Below are 5,471 nucleotides of genomic sequence, written 5' to 3'. Positions count from 1 at the left end.
TCACCTCAGTCACCCTCAAAGTACAGGTCTGGGAAGCCAAACAGTGGTAAGTTGGCCTTGAGGAAGACCAACTGCTCCACTGTCCAGGGGTTCAGGTGAGTGCGATGTGGGCTGATGATGTAGCCGCCATGTGAAAAAAGAACCTAACTAAAAGCCCAAGTGTTGGAGGTTATACAATACTTATAAAGCGCTAGTTACTCTTAAACAGTTACTTTCAGACATGAGGAGTATTCAATAATAATTGCTTCTAGATCGATATCAGCTTGTCTGACCAAACAAAGAGTACTTCCATCGTTGCAACATGCTTACAGGCTTCAGAAAACAATGGGACCACCTTATACGCTTACAGCCCCCCCCAACAGATATTTTTAATTTAGAACCCAGTCTCTTCAGTCAAATTTATTTCTCCTTCTCTGTTATCTGCCTTTTTATCTTCTTTCCCCTGTAGCTCCCATCACTTTTTAAAGAACTGGCCATTCTGTTAGATAGTCGCCTTTTCCCCCCCAACTGTTGCTTGCTTGACTGAGATCAAAAGAATTCTTCCTTCTGTTGTTTTAAACATACGCTTATTGGAGAAACGAACCGCATCCTTTGCAGGCTGATTATATGTTCCGGGCAAGTCCAAGTCCAACCCTTCACTCAAAAAACCCCCAACAACAACCGCTTTTCTTCTTTTCAATCAGCCTGCCCACTCAATATTACTCCAAAGTATCCTTATACAATCCAAAGACTCTCATGATCAATAAATCACCACTTCTCCATTGGAGTCACTGTCCCTTTAAGAATAGAGCCACGTTATAGAACAATTCCCATCCAGTAAGCCAGCAGGGGGTAGACAGCTTCCACACACAGACAGGAAGAGTCTATGGTTCTGGTTAGGTCACATGACCCAACCAGTCGATCTCCTTCTTCCTGTAGAAAGTTTGGGTCCTGCTTACTCCTGCGCCACAATTGCCATCTTTGAGGGATGTTTACATTTGCCGACAACATGCCAGAGTCCCAAAGGTCTGTTAAAAATGCTTAAAATTTTATGGAAAACTCTTTGTTTTGGTCCATTGCCACTGTTAGCTCAGTCCCCCCCAATTGTAATTCTGCTTCATTAAATCGCTTAGGGGGTAGGGCATCCCCTGCCCCCTCCCTCTTGTATTGGGGGGAGGCTTTGCATCAGGGCTTTGATGTCTCGCTTCAACTTTAACTCACTCATCAGTCTTCAAGATGATCCAACAGGTCTCCCTGGGATCTCGCTAGGCAGAGATAGTTTGCTGCACCTCTGTATGCTTCTCCCGGTGTGCGCTTTGAGTCCAATACTGGGAATCAGGGCAGGACCTTCGAGGCAGAGAGTAGCCCCCCTTTGCCGGCCGTTTGCCAGAGGAAGGGCTGTTCAAAAGCCCCATGGCTAGAGGCCCACTGCAGGGCTCCAGGGGGGGCGTGGACGATCATGCCCGCTCCTACCCACTGATTCATGGCACGCGTCTCTTGGAACTCCAAGAAGAGGCGGCCATTGTTGAAGTGCCGAAACCCGGAAGTCCGGGCCTGGGCCCTCCTGATGGCCGGTTTGCTATCAGAGTTGTGGGGTGCTCTGTATCTCCGTGACCCATCCCTCCCCACCATAGCAGAAGAGGGGGAGGCCAGTGGGGCTGACCGCCACCTCTGGCTGCTCCTCCCCTGAGTGGGTTAGGCCTGGCCCTCCCCGGTTGCCCATCTTCTCCTGCCCATCCTATGGGTGGGCCTGGTAGCGGTTTGCTGGGCGGTGCCCCGCCCTGGTCATCCACTCTCACCCCTCACACTTCCCTCGTGGCCTATGGCAGCCTGGAAATTCTCCCACAGCTCCTGAGCTTCGCTGAGCCAGGTGGGCGTCCAGCATGCCACCCAATGGCGGGCGCGAGGGGGTAGAATCTGGAGGAGTTGTTCTAGCACTACCAACTCTACTATGCATTTGGCATCATTTAACGTCAGCTGGAGCCACTGAGTCGTGGATTCCTTAAGGGTGGCGATGACAGCGTGGGGTCACACCGATCCTTGCAGTTGGAAGGTCCAGAAATGCTGTCTGTGGGTCTCCGGGGTGATTTCTAGTTGGTCTAGGATGGCCTCCTTCACCTTTGTGTAGTCTGCCGCTTCTGCTTTTTCCAAGGCTTTCATGGTGGCTTGGGCTTCGCTGGATAGATACGGGCCAAAGATATGCGCCCATTGGGTCCGCGGCCACTGGACCGCCTCGGCGGCTTGTTCAAAGGCTTCAAGGTAGGTTTCTATTTCATTGTCTGGTCCCAGTTTGGTCAGAGGGGGCCATGGACCTTTGTGTGGCCCCGCTGGTCTCACGCCTGCATCCTGGGCCGGCCTGGTGAGTATGGCTTGTTGTAGTTCATGTACCAGGGTGGCCTGGGCCGTTTGCTGCTGCTGCGATAGGTCCCGTAACAGCTGGGCCTGATGCTCGACCAACCACTGTCCAAACTGGGTAAAATCCATGGTGGGTGTCGTTGCCGCCATCAAGGGAGTCTGCTCTATCACAGACGCCTGGGTATTGTCGGACTCTGTGGACTCCTCCGAGGACGTGAAGGAGGTGTTCCCTGGGCCGGCAGTATCGGAGCCTCAGCGGCTTTGGCAGACGCCAACCCTGCGGGGCCGGTAGATAGTTGAGCGGCCTACCTAGCGGGTCTGGCATGCCCGCATTCTCCACCACTCTGTCAATTTCGCCCTGGGCTCCGGGGGCAGACCCTCCCCATGGCCGTGAAGTCTGAAGGCGGGAGAGGTCCGACAGCTCTGGAAGACGAGGCTTGTATTTTTTTTAAGAGCATTGGGGCTTCAGATGGGTAGAGGACAGAGTTGAACGCCACTCTGCAGGTCCCTCTACCTCCGTGCTTCGGTTCCCCAGCCCCTCAGCGTCCTCCCTGGACTCCTTCTCGCTTTCTCTGCATCGAGTGGTTCCGAGATCCCTGAACCTGGACGCCTTTCCTTTCCTTTCCTGTTATCCAGTTTAGTAGTTTTCCTGTTCAACAGATAAATAGAGATAGTGTGTTTGAATGCTTTCTGGTTTTATAGATAGATTCCTTCCTCATAAATAGATAGATAGACAGACAGACAGACAGACAGAGTAGGGATTTCCTTCTGGTTGTTGGGGGGGGTGCTGGTAGTGGTGAGGTCAGGTGCTCTGCTCTCTCTAAGGCTTGGCAGTTGACAGTGGCACTAGATAGTTCAGTTGTGTGGCATTGGTTTGGGATTTTTGTTGATTTAAAAAGGGTTTTCTAGGCTTGGTTGGTTGGGTGGGTGTTTCTGGTTTGTTAGGGACATTGATTTAAATCGGTCAGTCTAATAAGGGTTTGTTAATTATTATTTTATTTTTTTTAAACTCTAAGTAATCTAGTGTAGGGCTCTAGTTTATATACTTAACTAGGTCAGAATAGGATACTATTACAAGAGGTGAGGAAGGGTTTCCTTAAAAGCGGTGCTTATAAGTAGCCTAACTACTTACACAAAACAGTGTTCTGTGTGCCTGACCTTCATTGAAGGCTTCTGCTTACACATTGCCTAGGGTGAGCCCCAACATTTTAGTTCATCTCAGACACCTGCATTTCCTTCCTATAGGAAATCAAGGTTGTCCCAGTAGATTAGCCAGGAGAAGTTTAATAAAGAGACACAAGAACTTCTACAAATATTTGTTTCCATCTCTAGGATAGCTTTATAAAACCTTCAGCTAGGGAGAAGCAGGATCACCAAGCTTTAAACCAGTCCAGTACCGAAAGAAAAAGAAAAAAAAAACCTGAGGAAAGGATAGCTTAGGGTCCTTTGAAAATCAAAGTAGATATTTGGTGGGAGGGTTCTTAAAAATGTGTCAGGCTCTGTCAGATTCAGATGTCAGTGCAATTAGTTACTTAGGTGCCTAAACACCCTACCTACAGTCAGATTAGTCAGAGTTTGGCCCAGAGTGACATGAGTGACAAGGAATGTAACACAGAGGGGCACTGGAGGCAAGACAAAGGAGAAGACCAGAGGGGGAGAGAGGAGGGGGAGGACTACAGTTTCCCCCCCACCTCTGCGCAGGACTACTCCAGAGCCTCCTGGCAACACTCCAACCTCTGGCCCTAGTGGTCCCCTGAAGAAGCCACATGTGGCTCTCTTCCCCAAGAAGGATGTTTCTGGGGTGGGCCCAGCAGAGGAGCCTGCAAGTCCTGATACTGGACAGGGCTCTGCTGCTCAGGCAGTCCCCCCTTAAGCCATTGCTGCTGAGGCTCAGCAGCAGGAAGAGGGGAGCAAGAGCTGTCTTTGGGGTTGATCTCTGGGGACGGTTCATCTCCAGAGATCACTCCACAGACTCAGAGGGCTATGGAGAGACTGGAGGAGGAGCTGGGTGGCTGCCACCAGCCCACTGCTCCAGTCCCTCTAGGCTCCAGCAGGCCTTCTGGGGAGTGACAAGAGGGGAGGCTGGAGGGGGTGGAGGAGACGCACCCCAGGGTGCCCCCATCTCAACCCCCTCCTCTCAGGCAGTGATCTTCTTGTGTCCCCCCAAGACACAGTGTTTCTGCCCCAAGCTCCTCACAGGATGAGGCTCAAGTGATGACTGAAGCTGCTGGTCAGCTTGGGTCCCACTTCACCTCTGAAGTCTGTCAGAGGACCCATGGTATGGACAGTGCCAGCTGTGTAAGGCCTGGATCAGCCATGGAAAATCCCTCCTGCCGGGATGTGGAACCACTTGAGGAAGCACCACCAGGTGGAGCTTCTTTGGGGAGAGAGACTTGCTGCCACTGGGGTGCCCAAGCAGCCACCAGCAGCAGCCAGCTCAGGTATCTGCACCCTGGTACACGGCTCCTTCTTGCACCATAATGAGCAGGACCGTGGTTCCCTCGCTTTACAGGGCTGCCAGGGACTTCGTGAAGGAACAGTTGTCCCATGCTGCAGGGAGAGCTGTTCACTTCACACTGGATATTTGGACCCCCGAATAGGGGCATGAAATGTATCTCTCAGGGTTAGAGACAGGGGTCATTTGGGGCTGGAGCATGCCGGAGCAGTGCTCCGGCAGCCCCAGTGGCAGCAAGCCCCACCCCCAGCTCCCCGCCACCAAGCTCCTTCAGTCTAGAGTCGCACTGCAGCAGCAGCGCAATCTCTCCATTGCATTCTATGACCCCATAGAACACAATGGAAAGATCATGTCACCACTGTGGTGTGACTCCAGAGAGAAGGGGGTTAAACTTTAAACCCCTTCTCTCTTCACCTCCCCCCCCAGCCTGCCTTGGCAGGCTGGCTGGAGAAGCAAAAGGGGGGAATCTTCAAAAGCCTCACTTTCCCAGCCGGCCTGCCAAGGTGGGCTGGGGGGGGGGAGGGAAAAGAGAACGGGTTTAAACTTTAAACCCCTTCTCTCTTTGCTTCCCCCCCCAACCCGCCTTGGCAGGCCGGCTGGGGAAGCAAAAAGGGGGGACATCTTCAAAAGCCTCCCCTTCCCCAGCCGGCTTGCCAAGGCGGGCTGGGGGGGGGGAAGAGAA

The sequence above is a fragment of the Gekko japonicus genome, unplaced genomic scaffold (genome assembly GCF_001447785.1).
Source record: "Gekko japonicus isolate JY-2015 unplaced genomic scaffold, Gekko_japonicus_V1.1 scaffold4164, whole genome shotgun sequence".
NCBI lineage: Eukaryota > Metazoa > Chordata > Lepidosauria > Squamata > Gekkonidae > Gekko > Gekko japonicus.
The sequence above is the reverse complement of the archived record's forward strand: the minus strand, read 5'-3'. Positions refer to the sequence as shown.